Source organism: Somniosus microcephalus, unplaced genomic scaffold (genome assembly GCF_052327205.1).
Source record: "Somniosus microcephalus isolate GS21.2 unplaced genomic scaffold, FLI_Smic_1.0 unresolved_chr6, whole genome shotgun sequence".
NCBI lineage: Eukaryota > Metazoa > Chordata > Chondrichthyes > Squaliformes > Somniosidae > Somniosus > Somniosus microcephalus.
The window spans coordinates 6,180,770-6,193,429 of NW_028225184.1; positions in this window are offsets into that span (position 1 = coordinate 6,180,770).

Sequence of the window (12,660 nt, forward strand, 5' to 3'; positions counted from 1 at the left end):
TTCGATTTTGACAGCAGACCCGCCTCCAAACTGCACTAAGGATGATTTTTCAGAATTCATTAGACTCGGGAACAGTGCCGATGGATTGGAGGGTAGCTAACGTTACCCCACTATTCAAAAAGGGGGGTAGGGAAAAAGCAGGTAATTACAGACCTGTAAGCCTTACATCAGTTGTGGGCAAAATGCTGGAGTCCATCATTAAGGATGAAATAGCGGAGCACTTAGCAAATGGGGACAGGATAGGACAGAGTCAACATGGATTTACAAAGGGTAAATCGTGCTTGACTAATCTATTGGAATTTTTTGAGGGAGTAACTGGTAGAATAGATGGGGGAGAGCCAGTAGATGTGGTGTACCTGGACTTCCAAAAGGCCTTCGATAAGGTCCCACATAAAAGATTAGCATGGAAAATTGAGGCTCATGGGATAAAGGGGAAAGTTTTGGCGTGGATAGGGAACTGGCTGTCAGATAGAAAACAGAGAGTTGGAATAAACGGCTCATTTTCTGAATGGCAGGCAGTAACAAGTGGGGTACCACAGGGATCTGTCCTGGGCCCCCAGCTGTTCACAATTTACATTAATGACCTGGATCAGGGAGTCGGATGCAGCATTTCCAAATTTGCAGACGACACTAAACTAGGAGGGGGGGTGGGCTCAGAGGAAGAGACCAGGAAGCTCCAGAGCGATTTGGACAGACTGGGCGATTGGGCGGATAAATGGCAGATGCACTATAATGTGGACAAGTGCGAAGTTATCCACCTTGGGTGCAGGAACGGGAGGGCAAATTATTATTTAAATGGCAATAGATTGGGAGAGGGGGAAGTACAGAGAGACCTGGGTGTTCTTGTACACCAGTCACTGAAGGCGAGCATGCAGGTGCAACAGGCGGTCAAGAAGGCAAACGGTATGCTGGCCTTCATAGCAAAAGGGTTAGAATACAGGAACAGGGATACCTTGCTGCAGCTGTACAGGGCACTGGTGAGACCACACCTCGAGTACTGTGTACAGTTTTGGTCGCCTCATCTGAGGAAGGATGTTCTTGCCATGGAGGGGGTGCAGCGGCGATTCACCAGGCTGATACCAGGAATGGCGGGAATGACCTATGAGGAGAGACTATGTAGTTTAGGGATGTACACACTGGAGTTTAGAAGATTGAGAGGGGACCTCATAGAAGTGTATAAAATTCTGACAGGTCTAGACAGACTGGATGCAGAAGGCATGTTTCCCTTGGCGGGTGAGAACAGAACTAGAGGACATAATTTAAGGATAAGGGCTAAACCATTTAGGACAGAGATGAGGGGGAATTTCTTCACTCAGAGAGTGGTGAACCTGTGGAACTCATTGCCACAGAGGGCAGTGTACGCCAGCTCATTAAATATATTTAAGAGGGAATTAGATATATTTCTACGGGCAAAAGGGGTTAAGGGTTACGGAGAGAAGGCGGGGACGGGATACTGAATTAAAGGATCAGCCATGATCTCATCGAATGGCGGAGCAGGCACGAAGGGCCGAATGGCCTACTCCTGCTCCTATCTTCTATGTATCTATGTATCTATGTAAACACACCCTCTGAGCGCCGGCAAAACTCAGCCCATGGACTCGACCCACCCGTTTAATCTCCTGAGGGGAAGAACTGCAAGTCTCTCTGTCCAAAATGTTAATGAATCAAAGCTCTAGAATGTTCAATGCAACCTCACATCCTCCATTCTTAATGCTGACGTGAAAATTCCACAATCCCATCATATTCCACACAACATTTCATTATCCTTCACTTTGCCCCTTGTACTGGTGTCTCTGCCAGGTTTCCACTGCTCCAGCCTGGTTTGAAGAGTCCTGAGCTGACAGCACAGATAAATTACCTTGTGAGATAAACAAGACGGTGGGCACCTCTTAACATATTAAGGAGGCAAGAGAGGAAAGTTTGAATCATTTAGATTCAAAATATCCTTTCTTGATGGGATGACAAAAACAATACAGCTCAGCTTTCAAACTTCTGTCAGGAAGGATATTGCCAGTCTACGCAGCTCAGTGCAAAGTTGTGTGTTATGACCATGCCAGGCCACAAGATGGTGATGTGGGATTTAATAATGAGCGAGGTTTTCAGTGTAATCAGCTGAGGAACAAAACAACAACCCTTCTTGGCAACCAAGCGGGTGATTAGGCAAAGCCATGTGACTTCAGGCCTTGCGCCATTTTTCTTATTGATTCATCGAGTTATGTGGAACTAGGTTTTCCACAGCAGGTGTCAGTATTGCCAACTCTCGCGAATCCATCGTGAGAGACGCGGTTTCGGAGTGAAACATAGAAGATAGGAGCAGGAGTAGGCCATTCGTCCCCTCGAGCCTGCTCCGCCATTCAATGCGATCATGGCTGATCATCCAAATTCAGTACCCGGTCCCTGCTTTCTCCCCATATCTCTTGATCCCTTTAGCCTTAAGAAATATATCTAACTCCTTCTTGAATATATTTAATGAATTGGCCTCCACTGCCTTCTGTGGTAGAGAATTCCACAGGTTCACCACTCTCTGGGTGAAGAAATTCCTCCTCATTTCTGTCGTAAATGGCTTACCCCTATCCTTAGACTGTGACCCCTGGTTCTGGACTCCCCCTGCTGGCGAGGTGACAGCGTGGCCACCGATCCACCTGCTCCTGCTCCTATTTCTTATGTTCTTGTGTCAGAAAGAAAGCATCACTCGCGATGGAACGCCTAAATCTCGGCACACGCGCTTTGCGCATGCGAGAAGAAGAAATACGCTGATTGATGCTGTTAGTGAAATCACAAACAAGTTCTTTTGCATTTGAAACTTTGCTGAAATGCCTGCCAGAGGAAATCTTTATCACGGCATTTACGTCATTGCACATCGTGACCAGAGCAATACACCTTCTGTTGGCTACCATATATGCCTTTAATCTCTGATTCCAACCTACTGACCTATCAGTGGTCATTAACAGCGGTCTTCTAGAAGCCCTTTCAAAGCTGACAAATTTCTGCCTTCTAGTAAAACAGAGACGATTATCAAATAAAATTTGACAGCAAGCCACATAAGTAGATATTAGGGCAGGTGACCAAAAGCTTGGTCAAAGAGGTCAGTTTTAAGGCGCGTCTTAAAGGAGGAGAGGTTTAGGGAGGGAATTCCAGAGCTTAGGGCCCGGGCAGCTGAAGACACGGCCGCCAATGGTGGAGCGATTAAAATGGGGAATGCGCAAGTGGCCAGAATTGGAGGAGCGCAGAGATCTCGGAGGGTTTTAGGGCCGGAGGAGGTTGTGTTCTGGAATGAGTGACGGTCTGGCCTTGCATTGTGTCATCAAAAACTACGAACAGGCTCAGCAATTTGAACAAGGCAGGTTGGTAAATGCCTTCAGAAAAAGTGATCGGTAGCAAACTGATTTAAATAACTTGGTGAAATACACAAAGAGCTGTCAATTTTTTTTATTTGTTCCCGGGATGTGGGCGTCGCTGGCAAGGCTGGCATTTGTTGCCCATCCCTAGTTGCCCTTGAGAAGGTGGTGGTGAGCCGCCTTCTTGAACCGCTGCAGTCCGTGTGGTGAAGGTGCTCCCACAGTGCTGTTAGGGAGGGAGTTCCAGGATTTGGACACAGCGATGATGAAGGAACAGCCAATATACTTCCAAGCCAGGACGTTGTGTGACTTGGAGGGGAACTTGTTCCCATGCACCTGCTGCCCTTGTCCTTCTAGGTGGTAGAGGTCACGGGTTTGGGAGGTGCTGCCGAAGAAGTTCAGGCGAGTTGCTGCAGTGCATCTTGTAGATGGTACACACTGCAGCCACGGTGCGCCGGTGGTGGAGGGAGTGAATGTTTAAGGTGGTGGATGGGGCGCCAATCAAGCGGGCTGCTTTGTCCTGGATGGTGTCGAGCTTCTTGAGTGTTGCTGGAGCTGCACTCATCCACGCAAGTGGAGAGTATTCCATCACACTCCTGACTTGTGCCTTGTAGATGGTGGAAAGGCTTTGGGGAGTCAGGAGGTGAGACACTCACCGCAGAATACCCAGCCTCTGACCTTTGCTGGTTACCACTTTATTTATGAGGCTGGTCCAAGTAAGTTCCAGTTAAATTAAACACATTTGAACAAATCCCAAAAGATGTCTGCATTTGAATTCAAAATGTTTGGTCATTCAGAGTAAGGTCCCTCTGCAATGTTCCATTAAATACTCACAGTTCACACAGCATAATCAGCTGACACCTGTAACAGTGGTATCAGCTAGGGCCTGATTTTTGAGAGTGAAGCTGGTTTTAAACCTCTTATGTACTGGACAGAATTAAAGAAGCCTATACTAAAAACGCTTCATTTTTTTTATCATAACCTCGATACTATCTCAACCATTTCCCCAGGAATCAAGGATCCAAGGCCTATACAGTATTATTCCACTGCTTTAAGTTGATGCCATGAGACGGGAACTGAGTAGGTCTGATTGGACAACGTTCCTGAGAGGACTGGAGGTAGATAAACAATGGCAAACATTTAAAGATAGAATGACAAAATTGCAAAAATTGTTTATACCAATCTGGCATAAAAGGAAATCTAAAAAGGTGACTCAACCGTGGATAACAGGGGAAATTAGAGACAGCATAAAATCCAAAGATAGGGCGTATAAAATAGCCAAAAAAAGCGCCAGAGCGGAAGATTGGGAACAGTTTAAGATAGAGCAAAGGAGGGCAAAGGGCATGATCAAGAGGGGCAAAATAGCTTACGAAAACAAGCTGGCGGAAAATATAAAAACTAACTCCAAAAGCTTTTATAAATATATCAAAAGGAAAAGACTGGTGAAAACCAAAGTTGGTCCATTGCAGTCAGATACGGGGGAATATATAATGGGAAATAAGGAAATGGCAGATCAACTAAATGCATACTTTGGGTCAGTCTTTACGAAGGAAGACACAAAAAACCTCCCTGGGATATCGGGAAAAATAGGGACATTGGCAAAGGAGGAACTGACGCAAATCAATATCTCTAAGGATATGGTGTTAAGGAAGCTAAAGGGATTGAAGGTGGACAAATCCCCAGGGCCTGATAACATGCATCCTAGGGTACTGAAGGAGGTGGCCCTAGAGATAGCGGATGCACTAAGGATGATTTTTCAGAATTCATTAGACTCGGGAACAGTGCCGATGGATTGGAGGGTAGCTAACGTTACCCCACTATTCAAAAAGGGGGGTAGGGAAAAAGCAGGTAATTACAGACCTGTAAGCCTTACATCAGTTGTGGGCAAAATGCTGGAGTCCATCATTAAGGATGAAATAGCGGAGCACTTAGCAAATGGGGACAGGATAGGACAGAGTCAACATGGATTTACAAAGGGTAAATCGTGCTTGACTAATCTATTGGAATTTTTTGAGGGAGTAACTGGTAGAATAGATGGGGGAGAGCCAGTAGATGTGGTGTACCTGGACTTCCAAAAGGCCTTCGATAAGGTCCCACATAAAAGATTAGCATGGAAAATTGAGGCTCATGGGATAAAGGGGAAAGTTTTGGCGTGGATAGGGAACTGGCTGTCAGATAGAAAACAGAGAGTTGGAATAAACGGCTCATTTTCTGAATGGCAGGCAGTAACAAGTGGGGTACCACAGGGATCTGTCCTGGGCCCCCAGCTGTTCACAATTTACATTAATGACCTGGATCAGGGAGTCGGATGCAGCATTTCCAAATTTGCAGACGACACTAAACTAGGAGGTGGGGTGGGCTCAGAGGAAGAGACCAGGAAGCTCCAGAGCGATTTGGACAGACTGGGCGATTGGGCGGATAAATGGCAGATGCACTATAATGTGGACAAGTGCGAAGTTATCCACCTTGGGTGCAGGAACGGGAGGGCAAATTATTATTTAAATGGCAATAGATTGGGAGAGGGGGAAGTACAGAGAGACCTGGGTGTTCTTGTACACCAGTCACTGAAGGCGAGCATGCAGGTGCAACAGGCGGTCAAGAAGGCAAACGGTATGCTGGCCTTCATAGCAAAAGGGATAGAATACAGGAACAGGGATACCTTGCTGCAGCTGTACAGGGCACTGGTGAGACCACACCTCGAGTACTGTGTACAGTTTTGGTCGCCTCATCTGAGGAAGGATGTTCTTGCCATGGAGGGGGTGCAGCGGCGATTCACCAGGCTGATACCAGGAATGGCGGGAATGACCTATGAGGAGAGACTATGTAGTTTAGGGATGTACACACTGGAGTTTAGAAGATTGAGAGGGGACCTCATAGAAGTGTATAAAATTCTGACAGGTCTAGACAGACTGGATGCAGAAGGAATGTTTCCCTTGGCGGGTGAGAACAGAACTAGAGGACATAATTTAAGGATAAGGGCTAAACCATTTAGGACAGAGATGAGGGGGAATTTCTTCACTCAGAGAGTGGTGAACCTGTGGAACTCATTGCCACAGAGGGCAGTGTACGCCAGCTCATTAAATATATTTAAGAGGGAATTAGATATATTTCTACGGGCAAAAGGGGTTAAGGGTTACGGAGAGAAGGCGGGGACGGGATACTGAATTAAAGGATCAGCCATGATCTCATTAAATGGCGGAGCAGGCACGAAGGGCCGAATGGCCTACTCCTGCTCCTATCTTCTATGTATCTATGTATCTATGTAAGTGTCAGCCATGGCTCAGTGGGCAGCATTCTCGCCTCTGAGTCAGAAGGTTGTGGGTTCTAAATCCCACTCCAGAAACTTGAGCACAACAATCTAAGCTGACACTCCAGTGCAGTGCTGAGGGAGCGCTGCACTGTCGGAGGTGCTGTTTTTCGGCTGAGACATTAAAACAAGGCTCCGTCTGACCCCTCAGGTGGATGTAAAAGATCCCCATGGCACTGCTTGAAGAAGAGCAGGGGAGTTTTCCCCAGTGTCCTGGCCAATATTTATCTCTCAACCAACAACACTGGCCATTTATCTCATTGCTGTCTCTGGAATCTTGCTGTGCACAAGTTGGCTGCCACGAATTCCCGACATTACAACATTGACCACACTTCAAATTGTACTTTATTGGCTGTAAATCGCTTGGGACGTTCTGAGGTGCTATATAAATGTGTGTTCTATCTTTCCGCTTTACTTATTCCCCTATAATGGGAAATGACTACCTCTGTCTGCTGTTGACAGTGAAATGGAGAATAGCTTTAAGAAGAATGTGTCTATGATTTTACTATCAATCTATGGCCAATTTTCCTTCACAATGTCTGTTTAATTGATTCAGCAACAACAATGTGTATTTATATAGCACCTTTAACGTAGTAAGACGTCCCAAGGCGCTGCACAGGAGTATTATAAGACAAAGAATTTGACACCGAGCCACATAAGGAGAAATTAGGGCAAGTGACCAAAAGCTTGGTCAAAGAGGTCAGTTTTAAGGAGCGTCTTAAAGGAGGAAAGAGAGGTAGAGAGGTGGAGAGGTTTAGGCAGGGAATTCCAGAGCTTAGGGCCTAGGCAACCATCTTCAAAGTAGTTAACAACCCGTCTGAAAAAGAAACATTCATCAAAACTGCTGCAGGCAAAGAGAGGACAAATGGGGATAGAAATTACTTCGCTGGACCAAAGTGGGTGCCACAAAGTTCAATTCTGCAGCTCGACGTTCCTTGCTGGAAGCGCGCCTGACATCATATTGGTTTGGGTGCTCAAAAGGTATCCTTGGTGGTCACCAGCAACAAACACAGGCATCAGTTACCTGTTCTAGTGCTACTAGAGGTGGCTCCCCAGTGGCTACAGCTTGGGAGGTGGAAGGTTGCTGAATCTCCAGTGAGAGTCCTTGAGATGGCCATAGTGGACCACCTCAAGGAGCTGTGACCGGTGGTGACTGCTGGGACTCGGCTTCAGCTGTCCCAGGTGGCTGTCTGGCACCAACAAGGGCACTGGTTGAAAGGCCTGTGGGGAGCAGGCGTGTTGTCCTCCTGAGAGAGGACAGCAGGTGCCTCTCCCATGGAGCCAATGCTATTCTTAAGCTGTTGAGCCTCAGCACTATCACTGCTCTGCGCAAGAAGAGAGTGCAGGTGTGCTGGGAGGCTCTTGAAGCATCTATCCATGCTCTCCTTCAGGTTTTGCTTTGAGGACATGAATGTCAGGGTAGAATAGAGTGTGAAAGGTGGCAGAGGTGTGAGCAGGTGAAGGAAGTAAGAGTGAGGAGAGTAGCAGATGTAGAGTGTTGCAGTTGGAGCAGAAGGAAGTGGAGTAAAGTGTGCTGCAGTGATTGGAGGAGAATGGTAATTGTCCCTAACCCGCAGCTTCTACCACCTAGAAGGACAAGGGCAGAAGGTGCATGGGAACACCATCACCTCCAAGTTCCCCTCCAGGTCACACACCATCCTGTCTTAGAAATACATCGGCCGTTCCTTCACCGTCGCTGGGTCAAAATCCTGGAACTTCCTCCCTAACGGCACTGTGGGAGCACCTTCACCTCAGATAAGGCGACCAAAGCTGCACACAATACTCAAGGTGTGGTCTCACCAAGGCCCTGTACACCTGCAGCATAGTTTGTCTATTATGTAGGATTCAGCAACCGCAAGACAGGTGGCTGTCATGAGTTCCCTAATATATACTAGAGTATATTTGTTTGTTTTTTGGTGAGTTAACATTAACTAATAATCATTAAATCTTTATGTACCTGGTCCATTGCGGGTGAATATCGTGAGCGATGACTTTGCTTTAAACTGGGCTGTGCTGTACGTGAGGGCTCACCACACAGACCAGATGAGGGGATTTGGATGAGGGAAAGTTCCTGAAACGGGATTTTGAAAGAGTGATTCTCTTTCACTGGGGGTTACAAGATCACAAGATAGTTATGGATGAGTTATGGATCCATGCAGAAACTTTAATGTCTCCCGCTCGCAGCATTCCATTGTCACTTAAATAATTTCACCGATTTTGCCTCCACAACCCGATCTGGGTCTTCATCCCATGTGTTGTTCACTCTTATGTGAAGATCTTCGTACTACCAGTCCTAAGTTTCCCAATTACTAGTGTACTCTTGTCTTAATCTCACAATTTCAAGAGTGAAGTTAGGAAACACCTCTACACACAAACGGTGGTAAAAGTTTGGAACTCTCTTCCGCAAACGGCAATTGATGCTCGATCAATTGTTAATTTTAAATCGGAGATTATCTTTCTGTTAACCAAAGGTATAAAGGGATATGGGGCAAAGTGGGTAGATGGTGTTAGGTCGCAGATCAGCCATGATCTCAGTGAATGGCGGAGCAGGCTCGAGGAGCTGAATGAAACATGGAAACATAGAAGATAGGAGCAGGAGTAGGCCATTCGGCCCCTCGAGCCTGCTCCACCATTCAATGAGATCATGGCTGATCAACCAAACTCAGTACCCGGTCCCTGCTTTCTCCCCATATCCCTTGATCCCTTTAGCCTTAAGAAATATATTTAACTCCTTCTTGAATATATTTAATGAATTGGCTTCAACTGCCTTCTGTGATAGAGAATTCCAGAGGTTGACCACTCTCTGGGTGAAGACATTCCTCCTCATCTCTGTCCTAAATGGCTTACCCCTTAGACTGTGACCCCTGGTTCTAGACTCCCCCGCCATCGGGAACATCCTTCCTGCATCTAGTCTGTCTAGTCCTGTTAGAATTTTATAAGTTTCAATGAGATCCCCTCTCATTCTTCTAAACTCCAGCGAGTATAAGCCCAATCAACCCAATCTCTCCTCATACGTCATTCCTGCCATCCCAGGTATCAGTGGTGAATCTGCGCTGCACTCCCTCCATGGCAAGAACATCCTTCCTCAGATAAGGCGACCAAAACTGCACACAATACTCAAGGTGTGGTCTCACCAAGGCCCTGTACAACTGCAGCAAGACATCCTTGTTCCTGTACTCGAACCCTCTCGCATACTATTTGCCTTCTTAACAGCCTGCTACACCTGCATGCATATCTTCAGCGACTGCTGCACAAGGACACCCAGGTCTCGTTGCACTTCCCCTTCTCCCAATCTATTGCTGTTCAGATAATAATCTGCCTTCCTGTTTTTGCCACCAATGTGGATAACCTCGCATTTATCCACATTATACTGCATCTGCCATGCTTCTGCCCAATCACCCAACCTGTCCAAATCATCCTGTAGTTTCTCGGCATCCTCCTCACAGTACACACGCCCACCCAGCTTTGTCTGCAAACTTGGAGATATTATATCTAGTTCCCTCGTCTAGATCATTACTATATATTGTGAATAGCTGGGGTCCTAGGACCGATCCCTGCGGTACCCCACTAGTCACTGCCTGCCACTCAGAAAAAGACCCGTTTATTCCAACTCTTTGCTTCCTGTATGCCAACCAGTTCTCTATCGAAGTCAGTACCTTGCCCCCAATCCCATGTGCCTTAACTTTACACGATTCTTTTTCCGAGTGGCAGGAAGTGACTAGTGGGGTACCGCAGGGATCGGTCCTAGGACCCCAGCTATTCACAATATATATTAATGATCTGGACAAGGGAACTAGATGTAATATCTCCAAGTTTGCAGATGACACAAAGCTGGGTGGGCGTGCGTGCTGTGAGGAGGATGCCAAGAAACTCCAGGATGATTTGGACAGGTTGGGTGATTGGGCAGAAGCATGGCAGATGCAATATAACGTGGATAAATGCGAGGTTATCCACTTTGATGTCAAAAACAGGAAGGCAGATTATTATCTGAATGGCAATAGATTGGGAGAAGGGGACGTGCAACGAGACCTGGGTGTCCTTGTGCACCAGTCGCTGAAGGTAAGCATGCAGGTGCAGCAGGCGGTTAAGAAGGCAAATGGTATGTTGGCATTCGTAGCGAGAGGGTTTGAGTACAGGAACAAGGATGTCTTGCTGCAGTTGTACAGGGCCTTGGTGAGACCACACCTTGAGTATTGTGTGCAGTTTTGGTCGCCTTATCTGAGGAAGGATGTTCTTGCCATGGAAGGAATTCAGCGAAGATTCACCAGGCTGATACCTGGGATGGCAGGAATGACGTATGAGGAGAGATTGGGTCGATTGGGCTTATACTCGCTGGCGTTTAGAAGAATGAGAGGGGATCTCATTGAAACTTATAAAATTCTGACAGGACTGGACAGACTAGATGCAGGAAGGATGTTCCCGATGGTCGGGGAGTCCAGAACCAGGGGTCACAGTCTAAGGATAAGGGGTAAGCCATTTAGGACAGAAATGAGGAGGAATTTCTTCACCCAGAGAGTGGTGAACCTGTGGAATTCTCTACCACAGATGGCAGTAGAGGTCAATTCATTAAATATATTCAAGAAGGAGTTGGATATATTTCTTAAGGCTAAAGGGATCAAGGGATACGGGGAGAAGGCAGGGACAGGGTACTGAATTTGGATGATCTGCCATGATTTCATTGAATGGCGGAGCAGGCTCGAGGGGCCGAATGGCCTACTTCTGCTCCTATCTTCTATGTTTCTATGTTTCTATGAAGGAGGGTGTGTCTTATGAAGAAAGGTTGAGCAGGTTGTACCTATACTCATTGGAGTTTAGAAGAATGAGACGGGATCTTATTGAAACATATAAGATTCTGAGGGGGCTTGACAGGGTAGATGCAGAGCGGATGTTTCCCCTCATGGAGGAATCTAGAACTAGGGGGCATAATTTCAGAATAAGGGGGCACCCTTTTGTGGTAAACCACTTTTATCGTTCACTATCGTTACACTATGGTTATCACTGTTTATATCGTTACACTATGGTTATCACTGTTTACACTGTTGTATCACTACACAAGGTCACCTCTTGCCACGCTGTTATACCTGGGCTGACCACAGCTGACTCCGCCCATGGCTCCGCCTGCTTGCCCAGGTATAAAGGTGGTCGACTGGCTGGTATTCCTCCTTGTTGGATCCGATCACCCACGAGGGTGGGCTCTGTTATTTAGCCAATAAAAACCTATAGTTATTAACTTAACTCATCGCTTTTCATGAACTGAATTGATAGGTATATCACCTTTTAAATCAGAAATGAGGAGGAATATCTTCTCGCAGAGGGTCGTGAATCTTTGGAATTCTCTTCCCCAGAGAGCTGTGGAGGCTGGGTCATTGAATATATTTAAGGTGGAGATAGACAGATTTTTGAATTGTAAGGGAGTCAAGGGTTATGGGGTGTGGGCAGGGAAGTGGAGTTAAGGCCAAGATTAGATCAGCCTTGATCTTATTGAATGGCGGAGCAGGCTCGAGGGGCTGAATGGCCTACCCCTGCTCCTACGTCTTATGTTCTTATGTTCTTTGCTTTGTGAAGGGAACATGAACAATGAAAACATCATCAACCAGCTGATTGGACAGAAGCTGGTGAACTTGGAAAGGTTTGTCTTAACCTGTTGATCATGTATTATTAGTGAAAGTCGCAGTGAGCAATATGAACAGTTTAACAGATACAGTAATATTGGTGCACAGTCGGGTGGAATAGTTCATTGTTATTGGTAGATCTTCCATGGCGTTGCTCACAGGCAGTCTGGGGCCGAGAGCTTGGTTACTGAGCCCCACTCTCAGCTCCTCACTGTTGACCGGCTCCTCCCAGCCCTTGATTTTGGTGCTCACTCCCTGATCTGTAAATGTAGACAACCACTTATCATTGGTAGACCTCCCATGCCATTGCTCATAGGTAGTCAATGAGTGTCAGCATGGATTTGTGAAGGGCCGGTCATGTCTGACTGATCTAATAACCTTTCGGAGGAGGTCAGTAACATGG